This window comes from Mustelus asterias, chromosome 1 (assembly GCF_964213995.1).
Source record: "Mustelus asterias chromosome 1, sMusAst1.hap1.1, whole genome shotgun sequence".
Classification (NCBI taxonomy): Eukaryota; Metazoa; Chordata; class Chondrichthyes; order Carcharhiniformes; family Triakidae; genus Mustelus; species Mustelus asterias.
In genome coordinates, this window is record NC_135801.1 from 57,077,330 (window position 1) to 57,102,968 (window position 25,639).

Sequence of the window (25,639 nt, forward strand, 5' to 3'; positions counted from 1 at the left end):
CCTTTAAGAAGTGCAGGCTGCCTATAAATCATGGAACTCCTGTCTGATTTCTTGTCTCCTCTTCCCCACAATGGGTGAGTTGCTGATTACAAGCTGATGTCACACTGACAATTTGCCCTTGCTGGGGAAATGAGGCACACACCTCAAAATGATCCATCCATTTCATGGCAATCCTGGACTCTACTTGAAACTCACCCTGACATGTTAGTGATATATCATAATATCCCAGTTTTTATCAACAATGACTTACGTTTATATTGCCACTTTAATTAGCAAAACATTCTAAAGTGATGTTTTGGAGCTGGGATTCCACTAAGTGACATCATTAAAAATATAGGTTGGCGGGGAGAAATCTGAGTGTCCCAAATTGACTTTTAACATTTACTAAAGTAACAAATTAAACAGTGTGGGATGGAAAAATAACAATCTCTGCAAATGTCCTGCACAGAACTGAGAGACATTATAGGGTGCATCAGCGAGGTGGAATAGTATTATGACCAGATCAATCAAAATCCACCACTAATATTTCTGCAGGATTAAGCTGTCCCCAAACAGCAGTTAACAAGCTAAATTCGGACGGTGAGGTCATAGGCAATACTCAAAAAACCTCCATGCAATGTCCACCAGTCATCGGTTTCTAGTGAGCTGGTAGGTATCACAAGGGTGAATCTTGATAGAATCCCTACAGTACAGAAGGAGGCCATTTGGCCCATCGAGTCTGTACCAACCACAATCCCACCCAGGCCCTATTCCCATAACCCTCATTTACCCTACTAATCCCCCTGACACTAGGAGCAATTTAGCATGGCCAATCAACCTAACCCACACATTTTTGGACTGTGGGAGGAAGCACCCGGAGGAAACCCATGCAGACACGGGGAGAAAGTGCAAACTCCGAAACAGACAGTGACCTGAGGCGGAATTGAACCTGGGTCCCTGGCGCTGTGAGGTAGCAGTGCTAACCACTGTGCCACCGTGCTGCTCTTGTCTACCTATTGCCAAGTTCTTGCTGAAAAATAGTAAATAAAAGTAAAGGTTCAGCATGCCAGATCAGAGGGACCAGTATTTCTTATCATCCAAGAAAATTACAATTGATTCCCCCTACAATTATTGCAAAATCTTCAATATCCTTTTCAAACATTCTTAACATAGATTCCACATTTAAATAAATTACACATTCTTCTTACTGCTTAAGTGATTTTATTTACAAGCAGTCCATCAATATGCAGAGCAACACCTAGACAATATTCAGGCTTGGGCTGATAAGTGACAAGTTACATTCGTGCAACACAAGTGCCAGGCAATCACTATCTTCAACAAGAGGGAATCTAACCATTACTCCTTGACATTCCATGGCATTACCATCACAGTATCTCTCATTATCAACATCCTGGGCACCAAGGCACCTTCAATAACACCTTCCAAATGCATGACCTCTACTACCCAGAAGGACAAGGTAAGCAGATGCATAGGAACACCAACACCTGCAAGTTCCCCTCCAGATCACACATCATTCTGACTTGGAACTATATCACCTTTCCTTCATTGTTGCTGGTTTAAAATTTTAGAACTCCTTTTGCCAACAGCACCGTGGGCATTCATACAACACATGGACTGCAGTGGTTCAAGAAGGTCGAACACTGTCACCATCTCAAGGGTAAACAGGGATGGGTGATGATGGCCACATCCAATGAATTAATTTTTAAAAAGTGTTTGAAATACAACAAATTCTTAACTTCATAGACATTTTAACAATTAGCCACCACATGTTACACAGGTAACAACAATGATAATTTGTATTTACAAAACACACTTCATTACAAACATACAGTGTTATTTTACAATGTCATAAAACCCAGTACGTTTACCTGGCTTTAAGATATTATTACCATTCAAAATCACATTGCTATAGCCAGTAATATGCATAATTTTAAGTGTAAATAACAATAACATTAATCTCTACCAAAACAGCCTTTGATTTCAAAGGAACACCATTGAGTTATGGTGCATGTAGACTAGTATCTTGATTTTGCACACTTCATGTTGCTGTTTTCAAATCTTAGTTGGATTGTGCACAGCCTGAGATAGCATTTGTGATGGGTCCAAAGGCTTTAAAATTTGTTTGGTCTTGTTTATTTTGTCAAGAACAACATTGCTGATTGCTGGTAAACCATCTGGTCCTGGGTACTGGCATTTGTGAATTAGGATCTAAGGTGAAATCCCCTGTTATACTGTTTCTCACTTTCCAAATTTCACAATTTACTTTGAAGCTAGAAATTAAATCATCATCAGAGTTTCCACTGTTTGAAACAGACTATGAACCACTTTGTTCAATTTTCAATTCCTGATTTCTTCTATTTCTGCATCTTTTTAAATGTCCACATCTTCAGAAAATGTTTCAACCAACCAAACATGGGGATTGTCCTTCATAATAATTAAATTCACTTCATCCTCCTTAAACTTAGGATCATTCAACTTTGAATAACACAGAGTGTTGTGGATGTGCAGTCTTGAGTATATGCACTCAAAGGATAAGTGGATCAAACAGGAAGGTGGGATTGACGTAGAAGTGCAACCGTGATCTTATTGAATGGCAAAGCAGCCTTAAGAGGCCAAATGGCCTATTTCTGCTTCTAATTGCTGCATTCTTGTTTATGTTTGTAGCTAGAAGTCTTATTAATACTTAAATTTAGCTGTATATCGATCTGACCCCAACACAATTTTCAAATACATAGTGTGGAATGTGCATACTGCACCTATTTATACTGGAAGTAGAATGACTTTTTTAAAAATTTGATTTATTATTGTCACATGTATTGGTATACAGTGAAAATTATTGTTTCTTGCGTGCTATATAGACAAAGCACACCGTTCATAAAGAAGGAAACGAGAGAGTGCAGAATGTAGTGTTACAGTCATAGCTAGGGTGGAGAGAAAGACCAACTTAATGCAAGGTAGGTCCATTCAAAAGTCTGATGGCAGCAGGGAAGAAGCTGTTCTTGAGTCAGTTGGTACGTGACCTCAGAGTTCTGTATTTTTCCCAACAGAAGGAGGTGGAAGAGAGGTGTGTGTGTGGTCCTTAATTATGCTGGCTACTTTGCCGAGGCAGCGGGAAGTGTAGACAGAGTCAATGGATAAGAGGCTGGTTTGTGTGATGGATTGGGCTACATTCACGGTTTTTGTGGTTTCTTGCGGTCTTTCAGTGGTCTTTATGGAGATCCGGGTGGCAAAGTGGCACAGTGCTTAGCATTGCTGCCTCACAGTGCCAGGGATTCGGATTCGATTCTCGGCTTGGGTTACTGTCTGTGTGAAGTTTGCACATTTTCCCCGTGTCTGCGTGGGTTTCCTCCAGGTGCTCTGGTTTCCTCTCACAGTCTGAAAGAGTTATTGGTTAGGTGCATTGGCCATGCTAAATTCTCCCTCAGTGTACACAAACAGGTACCAGAGTGTGGTGACTGGGGGTTTTTCACAGTGACTTCATTGCAGTGTTAATGTAAGCCCACTTGTGACACTATTAAATAAATTTAAAACTTAAATTTCTAATGCCCAAAATGAACCTGCAGCATTGATTTCTCTGGGGTCATCAGCTCCAGATTAGCACATTTTAAATCAAAATTGACACATGCTAGTGTAATAAGTATCTGCCCACTTGCAAAGATAGATAGAAAATATGGGCCTGATCATGAGTCACTCATTTAAAGTCTCCAGTCAATGTGAAACTGTTATCAACAAAGTTAATTAAATCCAAGGATGGATCTCAAGGGCATTTTATTACAAGTCAAAACAAGTTTTGCAAACCTGGTGGAGCTAAATATAGAATATTGTGTTTCATTTTGATCTTTATACATTCATAAGTGTTTGAAAGCTTTGGATAGGATAAAGATAATAAGAAATATATTCCAGCACTTGCAGCTTTAAATTGTTAAGATAAATTAAGTGCAAATTTCATTGAAGAAAAATCTTTTAGGATATGTTCTCCATTTTTAAACTGTATGAATGTAAATAAGCTTGGATTATGAGTATAGAATCTGATACTAAAGGACCAAAGTTTACATGGAACAGATTCACAGCTAAAGTAGTTAATACTGTGTGGATTATCTATTTAAAGTATGGATAAGTGTTTGCAATGGCCCATGGGTAAAGAACTATGGGCTGAATTTTTGCCGCAGAGGCATGAAATAGGAACTGGGTCAGATATCCACCTCCAGTGGAAAACTGATTAAAATTAAGATTTTCATGTGGGAAAGTCCTTAATTGCTATGGCGATGAGTTTCCTGTCCATTTAGGTGCAGTGGGAGGCAGGTCAGATGAAGTATAGGAATGATTTTGACTCCCATGGCGATGATCACTGAGTGATCCAGACACATGGAACAGCCATGGGGACCAAATTCGCACCTCAATACGCCAACATCTTCATGCACAGGTTCGAACAAGACTTCTTCACCGCACAGGACCTTCAACCGATGCTATACACTAGATACATCAATGACATTTTCTTCCTTTGGACTCATGGTGAACAATCACTGAAACAACTATATGATGACATCAACAAGTTCCATCCCACCATCAGACTCACCATGGACTACTCTCCGGAATCGGTTGCATTCTTGGACACACGCATCTCCATTAAGGACGGTCACCTCAGCACCTCACTGTACCGCAAGCCCACGGATAACCTCACGATGCTCCACTTCTCCAGCTTCCACCCTAAACACGTTAAAGAAGCCATCCCCGACAGACAAGCCCTCCGTATACACAGGATCTGCTCAGATGAGGAGGATCGCAACAGACACCTCCAGACGCTGAAAGATGCCTTCATAAGAACAGGATATGGTGCTCGACTCATCGATCGACAGTTCCGACGTGCCACAGCGAAAAACCGCACCGACCTCCTCAGAAGACAAACACGGCACACGGTGGACAGAGTACCCTTCGTCGTCCAGTACTTCCCCGGAGTGGAGAAGCTACGGCATCTCTTCCGAAGCCTTCAACGTGTCATTGATGAAGACGAACATCTCGCCAAGGCCATCCCCCACCTCCACTTCTTGCCTTCAAACAACCGCACAACCTCAAACGGACCATTGTCCACAGCAAACTACCCAGCCTTCAGGAGAACAGTGACCACGACACCACACAACCCTGCCACAGCAACCTCTGCAAGACATGCTGGATCATTAACATGGATGCCATCATCTCACGTGAGAACACCATCTACCAGGTACACGATACCTACTCTTGCAACTCGGCCAATGTTGTCTACCTGATACGCTGCAGGAAAGGATGTCCCGAGGCATGGTACATTGGGGAAACCATGCAGACACTACGACAATGGATGAATGAACACCGCTCAACAATCACCAGGCAAGACTGTTCTCTTCCTGTGGGGGAGCACTTCAGCGGTCATGGGCATTCAGCCTCTGATCTTCGGGTAAGCGTACTCCAAGGCGGCCTTCACGACACACGACAGCGCAGAGTCGTTGAGCAGAAACTGATAGCCAAGTTCCGCACACATGAGGACGGCCTAAACCAGGATGTTGGGTTTATGTCACACTATCAGTAACCCCCACAGCTTGCCTCCTGGACTTGCTGGCTGTCCTGTCTGGAGACAATACACATCTCTTTAACCTGTGCTTAATGCTCCTTCCACTCACATTGTCTGTATCTTTAAGACCTGGTTGGCTGTAGAGATTTGCATTCTAATCAGTATTCTGATTTTGTGTCTCTGTGCCCTGTTTGAGAGCAGATTTCCACTCCATCTGACGAAGGAGCAGCGCTCCGAAAGCTAATGATATTTGCTACAAATAAACCTGTTGGACTTTAACCTGGTGTTGTTAAAACTCTTACAATGATCACTGAGGCCATAGGTTGTCCTGAGGGAAAGATCTACAATTTGTGCCAGAGTCGCAGTGCACCAGAGATAAGTGAGATGTTACAGGGGAGGCAGGGGACTTACACCCAGGGCAGGGTTGCCCTTCACTTCAACGATGCCGATCTGGATTTAATGCTGGAGACCATGACTGAGGGGAGGAACTTCCCGAAGGATCACAGGAGAAAGCCAGCTCATTGTGCAGCAGGGGCACCTCTTTGTTCAGTATCATCGCCGTCTGCCTCCTCTGCTTTCTCCTCGCCGAATTCTTCTGTCCCTGTTAAGATTCCTCCTTTCAGGACCACATGGGCCTCACGATCTACACATTTCTGGAGGGCCATGTTATGAAATGTGCAGCAGGCCACCACACTGACTGAGAGCCTTGCAGGAAGGTATTGAAGGGCACCACCAGACTGTTCCAGGCAACAGAATCACATCTTCAGAAATCTAACACCCTGCTCAATTGTTGTCCTTATGAGCAGGTGACATTACCTCTGTGCCTCTCCCAGGGGCTCCCATAGAATTTATTTACCATCTTTTCCCTTGTGACCTCGGATCCATTCATGCACTTTGGGGGTTGCAGTGAAGGTCTGAGGCAGCCTGGACTGCTGGATGATGAGAGTCATGGCAGCTGCCAAGCAAGCGAGTGCACACATGAAGGAAAATCTTGTGATCACAGACAGTTGGCTGCTGAGGGATTGAAAGCTGGTCCTGTTGAAGGATCTTATTGGCCAGTCACTGGGTGCCTTGATGATCCTATGGGTGCAATTGATGATGCTCTGCATCTAGAGGAATCTTGTGATGGAGATGAAATCCGATGAAACCCCTTTGTATTTGTGAGGCTGTGTCTGTCATAAAATAAATGTATTGTCCAGCTTTGGCAAAGAGGGCATCAGAGACCATTGAGATGCAGCAGTGTGCAGCCCTTTTCAAGATGCCACTAAGGTATGAAGGTGTTCCTTGGAAGAAGTCAGAAACAAAGAAGTCAAACCACAATGTCTTTGACATCCATTGGCAGGACAAGGTGACTAGTGCTGTAAGATGTGAGGTCATTGGCAATGAAGCTACAGATTTCTATGACTGCCTGCTTGGAGAATCACAGTCACCTGCAGCAATGGGTCTCAGTCATTTCCAGGTATCTCCAGCTTCAGCAGTTGATCCTGTGTTAGATTATGGCCTCTGTGGCCTTCCTACTACTTTTTCCCTCCCATGTCCTACTGATGACCAGGCTTCTGCCCTTGCTGCAGTGGGTCTTGCCCTTCATCACTGCTGGGCCCAAACTCTGGTGATCATGTTCCATTTCCAACTGCAGTCTTTTGTTTGGACAGATGGCCACCCAATTGTCCATGACATGTTCAGGGGGTGGTGACCTCATTCCGTCAGCGCTGAGTGCCCACTCTCCCCAACACCTACACTGTACCAAAGGCACTTCATTACTAAATTCCAAGTCTCCATTAGCTCCGCTGACTGTCTTATGGGCAGGGATTATGCCCTGGGGCAATGACTATTTCCTCATTCTGTACCCACCTTTTTCAGCTGATCAAAAAATGAGAGCCCGTGAAACGTGTACATTTCTTTAAATATTCTACACTACCCTTCACCAAACTCATAACTAGTTTTTAATAAACTTAATTAGCCTCCAAAGGGACGAGAGCAGCACTCCTGCATCACCCTCCCTCACCCTAATTCACATTGCCAATATGCAGAAATTGCATCCTGTAACTGACACATAGGTATGGCAACATTCACTTTCATGGCCCTCTCCATCCCTGTTCCTGCCTTTGGGGAGTGAGGGAGACCCGAAAATTCAGCCCTGAACCTCTGAAACATACAGACTTAAACAGGTTGTGGATGCTCAAAAGCTAAGTAATTATGCATAGGCAATTTCTGAATAACATGGCTGGTCAGGAACTGATTTGACCATCCCGCTGTTATCTAATGGGGTCCAAGGTCTGGGCACCATATTTAAATGCCATCTGAAACACATATCACTCTCTCCAGCCCAGTTGTCCTCAGGAGAGCTTCAGAGATGTCTACGCAGAAGACTGCCCCAAGGTTTAGCAATGACTCTTTGGAGGCTTTAATTAGAAGACTGCGTGAACAACGGGATGTGTTGTTGCCCTGGGATGGCTCCAGGAAGCATACCAACCTCACCTTTCCAGCCTGGGAAGTGGTCACAGAGCAAGTTACCGTGGCTGACAATCTCCCCAGTTAAGTGTAGGAAGCGGATGAATGATCCCATCCACTCTGCCAGTGTATGTTAACCTTCAACTCCCTCTCATATCAAACTCTCATCATGCCATCATGCATTCAAAGAGTTTCACTGTTAGGGGATCTGACACAATATTAGGAGGGGGACACATAACAGCACTAATTGTCTCAAATATTTTCCCATCACTACCAACTCCTATCTCCATTTATCATGCTGCACAAACTCCATCCTTAGCCCTACTTCGGGAGGGCTCACCACACACATACTTACCAACCTCTGCTCTATCCCTTCTCATCACATTATGTCTTGTCCTCATGCAGGCTAAGCTTGCCCACAACAGAAGGGAAAAATCTCAGGCAGGAGGAGGGACTCATGGAGCTCACTATATTTGAGAGGAATGCTGCTGAGCTGGCTGGAGAGAATATGAATCGCTCCTGAGAGGAATGCAAAATTGTCTTCTCCCAACAACCTGGTATGGATGAGACCTCCATGAGCTGATCACATCCTGACATTCACAGTGAGTGACATGCAATCTTGTCATTAACTTGCTCATTAACTAAATTTATCTTCTCTCTCTTATAGGCACCAGCAGGTCCAGGCACAGGTGAAGGGCCAACATAAGCTCCAACCCCCTGAGAGGAAGATGCTGAGGAGGCAACACAAGAAGGTCTGTCACTGTGTTCACCTTCACTCTTTACCAGTGCAGAGACACATACCTTGGTGTCTCATGGTTCTAGATTAGGCTTGCAGTCACTTTCTGCAGGACACCACACTGACACACCTCCACAGCAGTCAGAAGCAGTGAATGCACAGTCCCTGGAACTGAGAGGACTGCTAGAGATCAGGCACTGCTGACACCATGTCAGATGATAGGTCTCTGCGAGACAATGTTAGAGATACAACAAGAGGGGAACATCAGGCAGAATTGCGAGAGTGAAGGATGAAGGAGTCACCCGCATTCTGTCAGATGACTATGACATGGGAGCGCTCAAGGCCACCATGGGAAGGATGACAACTGCCTTGGCGACTCTGGTCCAATAGATTTTGCCAGATTTGCATTCAGATCTGTGCTCCATGGCTATAGATAATGGTGGGATCCATCAGTGGCTGGGCAAGAGGGGGATAGGGCACTTCAATTTCCCTTCTGTTGCCACTTCTCCTCAAGAAATCAGGGAGTGGCCTTTTGGACATTCACAGGGAGGACAAACATCAGCCGGACACTTTTGGAGCCACACAGGACACTCCATGGGTATCCAGCCGCTCAGAATCCCCTCTGCCCCATTAACGGCTAATCAGGCCAAGGAAAGTGCATCTGCCCCTGAGCAGGAGACCTTTATCAGGGCTACGCTTTCCAGGCTTCACCAGAGGATGTCGGCCTTGGTCATCACAGACAGCAGGGTGTAGCAGGCTGGCCCCACCTCTGCTATGGATGTCAGGGCTGCACCAAAGCGTAATAGTAGGGTTATAAAAATTAAGAAATGTTGATATTATATCTGGGTCACTTCAGGGTTCAGTGACTTATATATTTTCTACACTTGTAAATACATTTACTGTTAATGAGAATGATCTGGTCAATGGGCGGCACAGTGGCACAATGGTTAGCACTGCTGCCTCACAGCGCCATGGACCTGGGTTCAATTCTGACCTCAGATGACGGTCTGTGTGGAGTTTGTACATTCTCCCCATGTCTGAGTGGGTTTCCTCTGGGTGCTCCAATTTCCTTCCACAGTCCAAAGATGTGCAGGTTGATTGGCCATGCCAAATTGCCTCTTAGTGTCAGTGGAATTAGCAGAGTTACAGGGATAGGGCCTGGGTGGGATTGCTGTTGGTGCTGACTGAATGGGCTAAATGGCCTCCTTCTGCACGGTAGGAATTCTATGATTGCTATGATCTATGATTTGAAGGCATTGTGTCTTCAGATACATGCTCTCACTCAATCATTTTCCCCCCTTTGAGAGCCTCACATATATGTAGTGTTTGCCTAATACAAGAAAATTACTGGACCTTTGTGCAATGTTAAGGAGTGAATTCCCATTGGAGTGATGCAAGTATTTCCAGTGAGTAACATATTTAATGAACATTCATGAGATGGTAATAAGTGCAAATGGCGTTCCCAATACCGATCAGCGAGAAATTCATCTTGTCATGAAAAAGATGAGGGGAGAATTCCAAACCTTTTTGTCTTTGGCAGGATTTTTGGGTTCTCTCCAAATTTTCCTCTCCCACTTACCATGAAAACAGCCATGGGCAGGAGGGGAAATTTCTGCCTATAATTTTCATTGGCTTCTGCGTAAAGATTGCTCTAATCCAGGGGTTCCATGGTAGGCCAGGCTGATCTATACGATTTGATTTTTGTGCTGTTTCCAGCTCACCTAATCAGAGGCTGACTTCTCCAGAATCCAATCTTTAATTAGAAGAGTTGGAAACAGCATGAAACTCAAATCTCAAGATCAGGTTGAGCACAGGCAGCAGAGAGAAGTGAGAGCCGAAATTGCCAGAAGGAGTGGGAGACCTGAAAGAGGGAGTTGGGTGAGACCTCTGAAAGGGAAAAGGATCACATACAACTTTCCTGGTGTTTTATATTGGCATGTGGAACAGGCTTTGCCAGCACTCTGACATCCTGTTTTGAAGATCTCTGAAGTGATGCTATGCCCTGGACAACGTGAGAACCCAGGTGATACTGAAAAATGTGTCTACTTTTCCAAAACTCACCATTAATTGAGGCCATAAGTATTTCAATTGCCTGGCAGCTCAAGCCAGGCAGCTCAAACCGGTCGCAGAGACAATAATTCCGTTACCTAATAATTTTATGGCACTGTGGCCGATTATGTACTTAATATGGGTTTTTTATTCATAGAATCATAGAAACCCTACAGTGCAGAAGGAGGCCATTCGGCCCATCGAGTCTGCACCGACCACAATCCCACCCAGGCCCTACCCCCACATATTTACCCGCTAATCCACGCATCCCAGGACTCTAAGGGGCAATTTTTAACCTGGCCAATCAACCTAACCCGCACATCTTTGGACTGTGGGAGGAAACCGGAGCACCCGGAGTAAACCCACGCAGACACGAGGAGAATGTGCAAACTCCACACAGACAGTGACCCGAGCCGGGAATCGAACCCGGGACCCTGGAGCTGTGAAGCAGCAGTGCTGACCTTGTTGCAGGGTTGATTGCACATTGATGAGGTCTTGAGGCTTGTGTGTCCAAACGTAAACACTTTTATTGGTAGGCTTTAACTATGTACATTTCCAAATATGGTATTGCATGGAGCTCTTCCATGCAACTTTTTTTGCTGTTTTCCATTCGCGTGATCAATTCAGCAATTTTGTTCTCGCACATAATCTCAGTTTCTTTTTCTGTCTGAATTGCTGATTCTGCTGTTAATTTCAATGTTTTTACCTCTTCAATTAATTTCTCATTGTAAAGCTTCCTTTTTCCTCTCCTGATTCAAGTCTTCACTGGAGTTGTTCTTATCTTCTGGTTGCTTTTCATGGAGTTCAGCTTATTCGCTATTGTCTCATTAAGTTCTTCTTCTTAACTTCGTTTTATCAATTTTTGCAACCTTCTTTTCAAGTTTGCTGCCAGTCATTTCATCTTGTTGTTTAATGACTTCTTTAGGGCTTTAATTCTTTTTGCTGATCCCTCTTAATGTTCAATAGTTCCTAGTTCCTTTGAAGTCTTCAATTTCTGCATTTTTTCCGAGGTGAATCTATCACGCTCTCTTACTGGACATATACATTTCACAAATTGAATCCTCATTTCTACTTGTCTTACCTTCAGCTACACCCTTTTATGACTTCACTTTAAGCCAAGTCTGTTTCTGAAGTAGTGTTGACTTGTTTCCAATTTGTAATCCTCTCATTGCCCTTCATTTGGTCATTTAGTGTTTTTCTTTGCCTTTCTTCTGAGGTCTTTTGCTGCCCTCCTTCTGGAGTCTTTCAGTGCCCTCCTTCTGGAGTCTTTCACGCCCTCCTTCCGGAGTCTTTCAGCGCCCTCTTTCTGGGGTCTTTCAGTGCCTTCCTTCCGGAGTCTTTCAGTACCCTCCTTCCAGGGTCTTCCCTGAGGTCTTCATATTCTCTTCTGAGGTCTTCCTTTGCATCTTCCTTGAGATCTTCATAGCTTATGGATCTTTTTTTGGATGTTGCTCTCTTTTTTGGGGTCTTCTCCAATTTAAAAGTAATTTATTTATTAGTCACAAGCAAGGCTTACATTAACATTGCAATGAAGTTACTTGAAATTCCCCTACTCGCCACACTACGGCGCCTGTTCGGGTCAATGCAACTAACCAGCACATCTTTCAGACTGTGGGAGGAAACCGGAGCACCCGGAGGAAACCCACGCAGACACGGAGAGAACATGCAAACTCCACACAGACATTGACCCAAGCCGGGAATCGGACCCAGGTCCCTGGAGCTGTGCGGCAGCAGTGCTAACCACTGTCCATAGCCATTAAGCCATTTTCCTGTTCATAGCCATTTGTGCCTTCTTGTGGTTGTTTCTTTAAGTGCATTGCCACATGAAATGTATTACCACTTTAAATGCATTGCTGCTTTAAGACTGTCAACTTTTTTTTACTGAGCTATCAGCAGTTTCTGTTTGTGTTTATCCCGTGCTTTTGAAGTTTTGCCAAACATCCAAAACTTCTCCTTTTTATTACTGGAAAGCTCTCTCAGTGATCTCTGCAGCTTTTTTTTTCCTGGCTGTTTGGAGAGTCTGTTTTCTCCCTATTTTTGGTGTGTCCTTTTCTTTTGTTGATTTCACAGGAAGATCCCACATTCCCACAAGGGGCCATTTTAAAAACTCTCTAAACTTAAAAAAATTTCGGAACTTGCTGCTGCAGTGGGCGAGGCAGCGGCGTAGTAGTATTGTCACTGGACTAGTAATCCAGAAACCCAAGGTAATGTTCTGGGGACCTGGGTTCGAATCCTGCTGCAGCAGATGGTGAAATTTGAATTCAATAAAAATCCAGAATTAAAAGTCTAACGAAAACTGTGAAACCATTGTTGATTGTTGTAAAAACTAATTTGACTCACTAATGTCCTTTAGAGAAGGAAATCTACTGCCCTCATCCAGTATGGCCTACATGTGACTCCGGATCCACAGCAATGTGGTTGACTCTTAAAAAATGTTCTCAGGAATGGGTAATAAATGCTGACCCAGCCAGTGATGTCCACTTCCCATGAACAAATTAAAAATAAGTCTCTCAGTGCAGGCTTCCACAGGCTTCTGGAACCTCCAAAGGCTCTGCTCGGATCTGGACTCTGGCAATCTCAGCCTCTTCAGTTTCCAACACTTTTGAAGAATTCGCTGCAGCTACTTAGGGCATTCTTTCCTTTTCACTCAAAAACTGCTTTTTGTGCCTCCTTTCTCAAAAAAACTTTTACAGCCACTTCTTTTTCAACTTTCCTCCCAAAATTAAGGTCACAGTTCCTGAGGGTTATTTCCTCTTCAATTTTTTGTATATATTTCTAAACTCTTGACTGTAGCGGCCAATCCAGGCTCGTTCCACATCCGTCCCTCAGGGTCTGGCAACATCTCATCATCTCACCAGATCTATTCATCCAAAGACAGGCATTCGGGTGATTATCTTGTTTCTACAGACTTTGATTAAAACAGGAAACAGACAGGCATTGGGCCACAGGCAGTGTCATCAATAATCCATTTCATCATCATCACCAATGTAATGATGCATGCTCACAGACTTCATCAGGAACACAAAAGTATTTATTAGCAAGGAAAAATATACAGATGCCTTGTAGCCTCCGGCTGCCCTGGAGCAACCCACTGACTCACCATTGACCACCAGGCCATGTGACCCTTACTCTGCTGTGTTGCCCTTAAAGGGGCAATCACAGTCATTGGTAGGGACTTCCTCATTTACTTTTTCCCTTAAAGGGACAAGCACCACACCAGGTGTCACATTTGGTCAAATGTTACTTTGATATGAAGAATAGTCATTCCCACCTCATCTCTCAAATTCAACTTTTTTGTCCATATATGGATTAAGGCTGTAATGAGGTAAGGGGCTGGTGGAACCCAAACTGAACATGAGCATGTTATTGGTGTGTAATTGCAGCGTAGTATTGTCAATGACACCTCCTAACATTTTACTGATAATTGAGAATAGACTGATGGGATGGTAATTGGCCAGGTTAGATTTGACCTGCTTTCAGTGGACAAGACATACCTGGGCAATTTTCCACATTGCCAGTAGGTGCCAACTTTGTAGCTGCACAGTTTGGCTGGTGGTGATGTTAGTCCTGGAAACAAGTCTTCAGTAATATTGCAGGAATGTTTTAAGGACCAATAGCCATTGCAGTATCCAGTACTATCAACAATTTCTTGATATCATGTGGCAGAAATTGGATTGACAGTAGGAACTGTCATCTGTGATGCTGGGAACCTCAAGAGGGGAGGCAGTTGCATAGTGGTATTTTCACTGGCCTATTAATCCAGAGAGCAGGGAAATGCTCTGGGGACCTGAGTTCAAATCCCACCAGATGGTGAAATAAAAAATTGGAATTAAAAATCTAAAGATGACCACGAAACCTGGAAAGATGCACTTTCACAGGCCTAATCAATGAATACAAAAGGTATTTATTAATAATAATTGTACAGCAGCTACATGGGCTGTAGCTAGCTCCCACATGTCATTGGCTAGGAGTCTTTCTCACCATTGGCCACCCAAGCCAGGTGACCTTTAATCTGCTGTGTTGCCCTTAAAGGGACAATCAACACAAAATGATGATTATAAAGAACCTATCTGGTTCTCTAATTTCCTTCCTTTAGGTCCTTATCTGGTTGGCCTGAATATAATTCCAGACCAAAGCAATGTGGTTGATTCTTAAATGCCCACTCATTTCAAGGGCAATTGCGGATGAGTAATGAATCATAAATGAATTAAGTAAAAGAATGCCGAAATGGATCATCTATCTGGCACTTCTGGATGAAGGTGGCTCCCGAGGCATTCTTCTTCATTCTCTGAAATTTACAGTGTTTGGATAGCCTGTACATTGTATATTCTCTGCTGAGTAAAATACACAACTGTTGGACATGTCATTGAAGTACACATTGTTGCACGCCATCTTTTTTGTTTATTGGTAAAATTGATAAGAACAAAATGGCTGAGTGTTTTTTGATATTTTTTGCTTTAATTCCTGAATTAGGTTATAGTGTTATTTAAATAAATATTAAAACAGGTGTTTTCTACTACATTGAGATAGATAGACTACAAGCATATTCACTGTCTATTGGTAGAGTGGGTCCCTGTCCCAATTTTGGTCTTTTAGCAATTATACTGAATTTTATTTATTTCTGTAGGGTGACGATTGAAGTGAAAATCTACAATCATTGTGTTCAAAAATTAACATACTGTGGTAAGATTAAAGAACATGTTTGCTGAAACTGATAATTTTCCCGGAAAATCTGCAAGAAACAAAAGAGGGCGCAGCTATAAAAAAATGCATACACAGTGCTACAATATATAATTTTACTGAAAGCTGTTGAACTTTGAACAGATGAGATATTGGTCTACTTTTTCCGTTGTGCCAAAGTATTCAACTTTTAAAACTGAATAGTACAACAGCAACTTATTTTTCTTTAGTGCTTTTTGCAAATGCCAAGCTGGATGTAAAATGATTTTAAAACCATGAAGAGTTTAATAAGCATTTTAAAAACAGGAAAGGAAGTGATAAAATTGAGTCATCAGGGTGGAATTTAAGAGGGTGGAGCAAAAGTAAATGAGGAAGTCACTACCAATAATGAAACACAGAACACTGGGAACAAGGAGTAAGTCACGGTAGGATATTCCCATCATGCCCACCTTGGATTTTGTGGTGGTTGGGAGCAGAGAATCTCATGAGAGTCAAAAAAACACAAAACCCATTGGTGTAAAAACAGATTGCAATTCTCCCAATGACAAGTTAATGGTGGGTGAGTTATCCTGCTGCCTGGTGGTGTGAATGCTTTTTGCATTCGTTTACATCTCATGAATGCTCGCTGAAATCTCCCCATACCTTCTAATTTTGTATCACATCAGTGGGAAATTATGTCGTCCTTAAACCCATTTGAAAATAAGTGACGTGCAATTTGGGTCTGAGTTCACTCCCAACTTTGAGGTGAGTGCAACGTACATTGTCTATTTCACCTGCCGTAATGCTGCACTGCTCTTGTTGTGTTCAATTCCACACTATTGAACAGTTGTGCCCTCCTGCTCTATGCTAACGATATCTGTAAGGACAGCACTGTGTTGTGGTATACATGCAGCCTCCACTTCAGAAACTGACCAATACAGTGCCCATGGTTGTGGACTACAGGGACCTTCTGCTCCCAGTGCCTGACAATGTTGTTTATATTACACCATTGTGCTGTGGGACTCAGGCAGCTTCCACTTTGACCTACTCAAAGTTTGACTGGGGGTGGATGCAAGGTGAGGGTGGGGCTAATGAAGACAAAGGGCAACAGGAAAGGGAGGCTTGGCAAAGGCAGGAGTAAGGGCAAAGGAATGCAGAAGGACAAGGAGGTGGAGGAGGATGATGAACAATGGCAGGCAGAGGGAAGATGGAGGGGTGAGAAGCTGGATCCCGACAAAGGTGCCTTAAATGCTGACAACCAAGGTCAAAGGGATATCAGATTTACTGAAAGGAGATGCACACAGACTCCAAAAAGTGGGGGTTAATGGGATTGTTATTGTAGCACGTGAGGGATGATTCACACAAAGATTCAGAAGTTGTGCGTGATGCGGTTTGGGAGGGTTGCTGTTGTCCTAGTCCTCATTGTAATGGGGAATGTTTGTGAAACTCTCATGGTTGGGTGTACACAGCCTCTACATGGCTTTTGGAGGTTCCCCTAGGGCATGGGTACTTCGCAGGTGGTGGACTCAAGGGGAGGGTAGAAATGACTACCACAACAATGATGGGATCCAGTATTATTGGGGGAGGCTGGAGAATAACAGAAGAAGCTCTATCTTCAAATCGTGAAGCACGAGGTAAATCTGAGGCACAACGACATGAGGGAGGGAGCATCGAATTCAGTCCTATAGCAGCACCATTTTGTAGTCCCAGAGTAATGACATTCAGTGAAACAAAAGTAACAGTGATGCTGTCAGGCACATTATCTGGCACTGCCAGGTTGGCAACATTCCAACCTTGCAGTGCCATCTGGCAGTGCCAACCTGTGCCAAGGAGCAGTGCCAGGGTGGACCTCAACAGTAGCCTCATGGGGGAGAGTGGTGGGGGAGGGAGTAGTCTTCGGAGCTGGAGATGCCGGCGATAGCTGTTAGTGAGGGGTGGATGCCGGCATTGACTGTGTAGACAGGGGAGTTGGGGGAAAGGGGATCAGATGTTCAGGGGGAAGGGGGGGTGCCAGTACTAACTGTTGTTGGGGGAGGGGAGTTAGAAATGCCAGTTCCAAAAAAGGGTGGGGGCTGAATGCTAGCTCCAATTGATGTGGGGAGGGAGGGAGTGCAAATGCCAGCTCAGATTAGGCATGGGGGGGGGGGGGGGGGGGCGGGTGGGTGAATGCCAACTCCAATCTGGTTGGGATGGGGGGGGGGGGTGGCGGGGAGCCCCTGAGACCTCTGTGGTGGGCTGTGGGGGAGGTCATTATTTGGTCAGATTGGAGCGCCCTTTAAACATGGCGCCCCAATCTCAGTGCAGCTAGGCTTTGTTGGCATGTTGAGGCCCTGCCCCCTACTTGGCGGTGTGAAGCACCTGTGTATGTGCCAGACTGTGGTAAGATCTGGAGAGAAAACTGGTGTGTTTTTCTGGAGAGAAACACGCCATTTTTCTCACTGGAAGCAACACTCTACCATTTTATGTTAAGGTCAAGGACTGAATTCAATGCTCCCTCCGTCATGTCGTTGTGCCTCAGATTTACCTCGAGCTTCACGATGTGAAGGTAGAGCTTCTTCTGTTATTCCCCACAAGTCAGAAACAAGCCTGTTGCCAGTTGGATTTTAACATGAAGAGGAGAACACAGCTGAGCATGGTTTACATCCAGTTGCTTTATGATTATTAGGGTATCCCTTTAGTCAGCTAATCGTGCTCACCTTGCATTCCACCCATCCAAAAATACTTCCATTTCGAGGGATTAAACTAATTAACTACATTCTCCATGTCGGATTTTAAAAAATTGTCTGGGTTGTCTTTCCAACTAACTCCACCACCTTCTACGACCAACCCTCCTGCCCCACCCCCACTATCACTCATCAACTCTCCCACTTCCCCCCAACTCCCCCCACACCCCCTCCAACCCCCCACTCCCGTCCCACCAAATATCCCCCTCTCACCCTTGAACTCCCTCTGCTACCTTGGACCCTATTACCATTCACCTCCATATGCCTTCCCTTCCCTCCAAACTCCCATCCCCATGCCCAACCTGATCCTAACCCCTCCCATTGTCTGAAATATTTGTATAGTTCACCTCCATGACCACTCATGAATCCTTCAGCTTCCAGGCTATCATCCTGGACCTGCAACCCAACTGCATCCCACCACTCTCTTCTGATTGTGATGGTTCTGACTGTTGTCCAGTACCATGCATTCAACCCCCAGGACTCCACTGTGAACGGGAGTGACCCCACGCCCAAATATATCCAGTCTCTGCTCCACCCTACCCCCATTCTAGCCTTTGCCTGGCCATCTTGTCCAACCTCTGCTCCACCCTAACCCATTTCCACCCTTTGCCCACTCCCATTTCCCACATTTGTGCAACTTCTGCTACCAGCAACTGATATGACCCAAATCCCCGAGAAGGTGAAAGCAGCATCGACTGTCTTCAAAGTTATGGAATAAGTCAAGATCGCGAGGTGCACATTGCTTATATACAGTCGAAAAATTGAGCATTCAAATTTCTGACTGATGGGGAACTTAATTTGGCAGGGAAACTTAATTCTGGCGAGGTGGCCTTGCTTGACATGCTAGTGCATGCTGAAGGGCTTCCCGACATTGTTCGTCTGGAAGCTCGATCTGCCTTTAAAGTCCTCAGAACACAACAGAACTCCAAAAGTTCATCCCAATGTCAGGAAACTGATTTTTGGCCTCATGTCAAATTAAGATTCCCTGCATGTCACATTTCCTGCTGTTGGTGATACCGGAAGATTCCGCCCAATATCTCCAACTCTCCAGCTAAATAAGCCCACTTACTGTTTTATTTATAGAATCCCTACATTGCAGAAGGAGGCCATTCGGCCCATTGAGTCCGCACTGACCACAATCTTGCCCAGGCCCCAATCCCACAACCCCCCATATTCAAAGAACAGTACAGCACAGGAAACAGGCCCTTCGGCCCTCCAAGCCTGTGCTGCTCCTTGGTCCAACTAGACCAATCGTTTCTATCTCTCCATTCCCAGGCTGCTCATGTGACTATCCAGGTAAGTCTTAAACGATGTCAGCGTGCCTGCCTCCACCACCCCACTTGGCAGCGCATTCCAGGCCCCCACCACCCTCTGTGTAAAAAACATCCCTCTGATATCTGAGTTATACTTCGCCCCTCTCACCTTGAGCCCGTGACCCCTCGTGATCGTCACCTCCGACCTGGGAAATAGCTTCCCACTGTTCACCCTATCTATCCCCTTCATAATCTTGTACACCTCTATTAGATCTCCCCTCATTCTCCGTCTTTCCAGGGAGAACAACCCCAGTTTACCCAATCCCTCCTCATAGCTAAGACCCTCCATACCAGGCAACATCCTAGTAAACCTTCTCTGCACTCTCTCTAACGCCTCCACGTCCTTCTGGTAGTGCGGCGACCAGAACTGGACGCAGTACTCCAAATGTGGCCTAACCAGCGTTCTATACAGCTGCATCATCAGACTCCAGCTTTTATACTCTATGCCCCGTCCTATAAAGGCAAGCATACCATATGCCTTCTTCACCACCTTCTCCACCTGTGTTGCCACCTTCAAGGATTTGTGGACTTGCACACCTAGGTCCCTCTGTGTTTCTATACTCCTGATGACTCTGCCATTTATTGTATAACTCCTCCCTACATTATTTCTTCCAAAATGCATCACTTCGCATTTATCCGGATTAAACTCCATCTGCCACCTCTCCGCCCAATTTTCCAGCCTATCTATATCCTGCTGTATTGCCCAACAATGCTCTTCGCTATCCGCAAGTCCAGCCATCTTCGTGTCATCCGCAAACTTGCTGATTACACCAGTTACACCTTCTTCCAAATCATTTATATATATCACAAATAGCAGAGGCCCCAGTACAGAGCCCTGCGGAACACCACTGGTCACAGACCTCCAGCCGGAAAAAGACCCTTCGACCACTACCCTCTGTCTCCTATGGCCAAGCCAGTTCTCCACCCATCTAGCCACTTCTCCTTGTATCCCATGAGCCTTAACCTTCTTAACCAACCTGCCATGTGGGACTTTGTCAAATGCCTTACTGAAATCCATATCGACGACATCCATGGCCCTTCCTTCATCAACCGTTTTTGTCACTTCCTCAAAAAACTCCACCAAATTTGTAAGGCACGACCTCCCTCTTACAAAACCATGCTGTCTGTCACTAATGAGATTGTTCCGTTCTAAATGCACATACATCCTGTCTCTAAGAATCCTCTCCAACAACTTCCCTACCACAGAAGGGTATAAGTCTGCTAATCCCCCTGACACTAGGGTTAATTTCGCTTGGCCAATCAACCTAACCCGCACATCTTTGGACTGTGGGAGGAAACCAGAGCACCCGGATGAAACCCACGCAGACACAGGGAGAATGTGCAAACTCCTCACAGACAGTGACCCGAAACCGAAATTGAATTCAGGTCCCTGGTGCTGTGAGGCAGCAGTGCTAACCACTGTGCCATTGTGCCTCCATTTCTTCTATTCTGGTTCTATTAAACAAACATGGGTAACTTTCTGGACTGCCATTTTCTTTTAAGTTTTCTGACAATCTCCAAAGCCCAGCATTTTATTTACCTTACCTTCACAACAATCTTCTCAGAACAAAATATTAATTCTAAAATATTGGATAAAATTCTCCCATTCTGAGACTGTGTGTGGAGGCGGGCGGCTCTGGCAGTGCCTGTCTTGCTGGTCAGAATGGTGGGATCCCACACCAGATTCAGCAATTGGAACCTCATCAATTATGCACAGGCAAGTTCCCCTCTGACTCTCCTGATGGGCTAGCAACTGATTCATCCAGCTCTCACAGCATCTATGGAAAGAGAATAGAGCCAATGTTTCAAGTAAGGATAACCCTTCATCAGACCCAGGTTCAATTCCAGCCTTGGGTGACTGTGTGGAGTTTGTATGTTCTTCCTGTGTCCCTGTGGGTTTCCTCTGCATGTTCCGGTTTCCTCCCACAGTCCACAGATGTGCAGGTTTGGTGGATTGGCCATGCTAAATTACCCCTTAGTGTTCCATGATGTGTAGGTTAGGGAGATTAGTGTGGTAAATATGTGAGGTTACGGGGATAGGGTGGGGGGTGTGCCTGTGTATGATGCTTTGTCAGAGAGTTGATGCCAACTTGATGGGCTGAATGGCCTCTTCTACACTGTAGGGATTCTATGACTCTAGCACACATATAGGTAAGCAGCATTCCATTCCACAGATGTTACATCTGGAGCCCAGTGCGGGGGTGAGAACTTGTGAATTACATCATTGAACTAATGTGGCTCTGAACTCCACTCATTGACTTGGCATAACAATGAGTGTTTGTTTGCTCATGGTGAATGAATGGAATCTATTCGGCTACGGTACGGGAGCACAGTGGTTAGCACTGCTGCTTCACAGCTCCAGGGTCCCGGGTTCGATTCCCGGCTCGGGTCACTGTCTGTGTGGAGTTTGCACATTCTCCTCATGTCTGCGTGGGTTGCCTCCGGGTGCTCCGGTTTCCTCCCACAGTCCAAAGATGTGCGGGTTAGGTTGATTGGCCAGGTTAAAAAAATTGCCCCTTAGAGTCCTGAGATGCGTAGGTTAGAGGGATTAGCAAGTAAATATGTGGGGGTAGGGCCTGGGTGGGATTGTGGTCGGTGCAGACTCGATGGGCCGAATGGCCTCCTTCCGCACTGTAGGGTTTCTATGATGATACTGATGAATGGCGTTAATTATTAACATGTGACTCCCCTTTACTGATGGGATGGCAGAATTGATGCAGTTGTGCCCTCTTGTCTATATTCTTCACTCCCCAAGACCGCATTGCCATCTTCTGCTTTTAAAAATTTAACGTGAGCTTACTGAGTTGTCCCAATCCCTTTAAAAGTGAGAAGTTAGAAATCTGGCTTGCTCTTGCGTCCTTGGAAAAAGGCTGTGGGTCCTATGTTATTAACCTGGACCCTGTGCACTGTAGTGGCACCAACAAATGAGTATGCATTGCCAGAAGGAGCCCAGAGGCGAGTTTCACGATCCTCCCACAGTTCATAGCCCTCCCAGACAGAAGCGATCTTACTTTTGATTTTGGAATACTCCATTTCACATGGCTGTCAAGATGGTGGTGCTGCACCAATCCCTCCTCACCGCACCCCCCCTCCCCCCGACTACCCCAACCCCCACCTCATTGTCCACATGCCTCTGATTTACCTGGAGCCTCAATGTGCCATGGAGACTCAACCAGTTATTCTCCAGCCTCCCCCACTATCCTGTTGTTGTGCTGGTGGACATTGACCTGCCCTCCAACTTCACCCCAAGCCAATCACCAGCAAGGCATCCATACCTCATGTGGCCCTTTCCCCACCCCATTTGGAGATTGTGTGAACCATTATTAACAATGGGAGTTTCACATCCCCTGCCCTATGTGTTCCCTATCTACAGGCTGCAGATGCCCCCTGAGACCATCACCATACCCTCTGCAGCCCAATACGGAGCCCACCACGCTCAGTTACAATGATTGTAGGACAGTCCTGCACACCAAGCTGCGCATTTTTCCTTTGAAGCACACAGCCTTTCCCCTCTCTGCAGTTTGGGTGCACCAAGATTGCAATGATTGCTCCTGCTGCATGGCCACTGCTCTTAGCAGGAGACTCACTGTCTCCTTTCTCTGACTCCAGATTGAGGTCCACATAGCCCCCGGACTGCCCCTATCATCTGTGACTCCTTTCCATTTTACAGTAGAAATGTCTGCACACTCTGACTCCTGTTTGTCAGTCACTGAATGTAAATGGGAGTTTTGCCATAGTTCACGTTTCCAAAGGAGACTACAGACAACACACAACTTCCCAAAGCACTGCAGTCCTGACCTGTTTAGTGTTTGTGCAAACCATCCCCAATGTGCCACAATAACAGATTACCACCCCATAATTTGCCATCTGTGGTCACCCCCTTCAGTAAAACAGGTGCTAGCCCTTAGACCCCCTTGTTTCTCTGCATGTTATGCAGCCTTGTTGGCATCCAGCTTCCCTCCCTCACTCACTCTTCCCTCTGCCTTCCATTGTTCGTCCTCTTCATCCAACTCCTTGCCCCTCTGCCTGGCATTGTGAGCCCTCGCCCTTCCACCACCCCACTCCTTACACAATCCTCCTTCCACATTGTCCCCCTTGTCTTCATCTGACCACCCTCATCCCATGCCTTCACCTCGCAACCCACCTCAATCAAACTTCAGATCTTTGCTGCGGTGGCTGAGAGTTTCACAGCAAAGTGATGTCCAGATATAGACATCAGTATGTGGAACCGGGGAGAAAGAGACCCTATACTCCCCAACCCTAGGCGCAGTACTGACCCAAGTTGGTGACATAGGAAGGTTCATGAGTCCAGCAGCACATGAAGACAAGCTTGGCCAGGGGTTGGAGGGCAGGAACTGGTCTGCCCCAGCAGACTGGTCTACAATGCATCAGGAGCAGTGCAGCACAATGGCAGGTAGGCTTTGCATGTTGCATTCACCTCAAATTCTCTGGTGAACTGAGTGCTGTCTTATGCATGCCAGCCTTTATCAATTGGGTTTGACACCAACATGATTGCCCTCTGGTATGAAGCAAGTTTGGAAGGCCTCATGGGAGCGGCCAGCTGTTTTAATGAACTTTCATGAGATGCAAGTTAATGCAAATCGTGTTTGTGCCACCTGCTAGTGGTAAGAGTGACCCACCATTAACCTGCCATTGGGAGAATTTCAACTGGATCTTACATCAGTAGGTTTCTGACTTTTCACCTCACCTGCCTGCCACCATACCTGCCACAGGCGGATTGGGTGTATTCTGCCCATTAACATGAACCATAATTATGAGCTGGAACTTAGGGGAGGCATTGGAATAGTGGTACTGTCACTGAACTAGTAATCCAGAGACCCAATGTTCAAATCGCACGAAGGCAGATGGTGAAATTTGAATTCAATAAAAATATAGAATTAAAAATCTAGCAATGATCATGAAACCACTTTCAATTGTCATAAAAACCCATCTGGTTCACTAATGTCCCTTAGCGAAGGAAATCTGTCGTCCTTACCTGGTCTGGCCTACATGTGACTCCAGATCCACAGCAATGTGGTTGACTCTTAAATGCCTTCAGGCATGGACAATAAATGCTAGCCCAGCTAGCGACACCCACATGTGAACAAATAAAAAAAGATATTTGTCACAGATAGCATGTGCCAAAAGGAATATGTCCTAGAGCAATGGAAAAATAACACACAAAGGAATGTTTGAATGCCTTTGATAGTTCATGTATTTCTATAACTGACTTCATCCTAACAACTTCATTGATAGACCAATCAGATGTTTAAAATTTATGTGATTGGCAGGGGATATGAAATAATAATAAAACACAATAGGATTGGGGAAAATAATATAAAAGACTGGTTGTTGGGAAAAAAGCCTTAGAATTTGATGAGACCTCGTCAGTCAACAATTTTGTCAATCAAATGTATGGGGTAGGATTTACTGTGCAACACGGCGCATGTTTCACGGCAGCAGAAGATAGCCCACCATTGGCTGGTGGCAGGATCTCCTGGTTCGACCAATGTCAATGAGATTGTCCAGTGAATATATCCTTTGCCGCCATAAAACCTGCAGTGGGGGAGCGCCATCAGTGGGATAGGAAGATCCTGCTGGCGTGAATAGCAAAAAAGTTTGAGCTATGATTGCCAAGTTTTTCTATTAATGCTGCTGCTAAATGTATATTTGAAGGGGAGGTGGTGGCATAGTGGTATTATCACTGGATTAGTAATCCAGAGACCCCAGGCAAAATCTGGGGTCCTGTGTTCAAATCCCACCATGGCAAACGGTGAAATTTGAATTCAATAAAAATATCTGGAATTAAAAAGCCTAATGGTGATCATGAAACCATTGTCAATTGTCGTAAAGACCCATCTGGTTCACTAATGTCCTTTAGGGGAGGAAATCTGCCATCCTAACTGCTCTGGCCTACATGTGACTCCAGATTCAAAACAGTGTGGTTGACTCTCAAATGCCCTCTGAAATGGAAGGCAATTAGAACATAGGAGAACATAGAACATAGAAAAACTACAGCCCAAAGAGGCCCTTTGGCCCCACAAGTTGTGCCGAACATATCCCTACCTTTTAGGCCTACCTATAACCCTCCATCCTATTAAGTCCCATGTACTCATCCAGGAGTCTCTTAAAAGACCCTATTGAGTTTGCCTCCACCACCACTGAC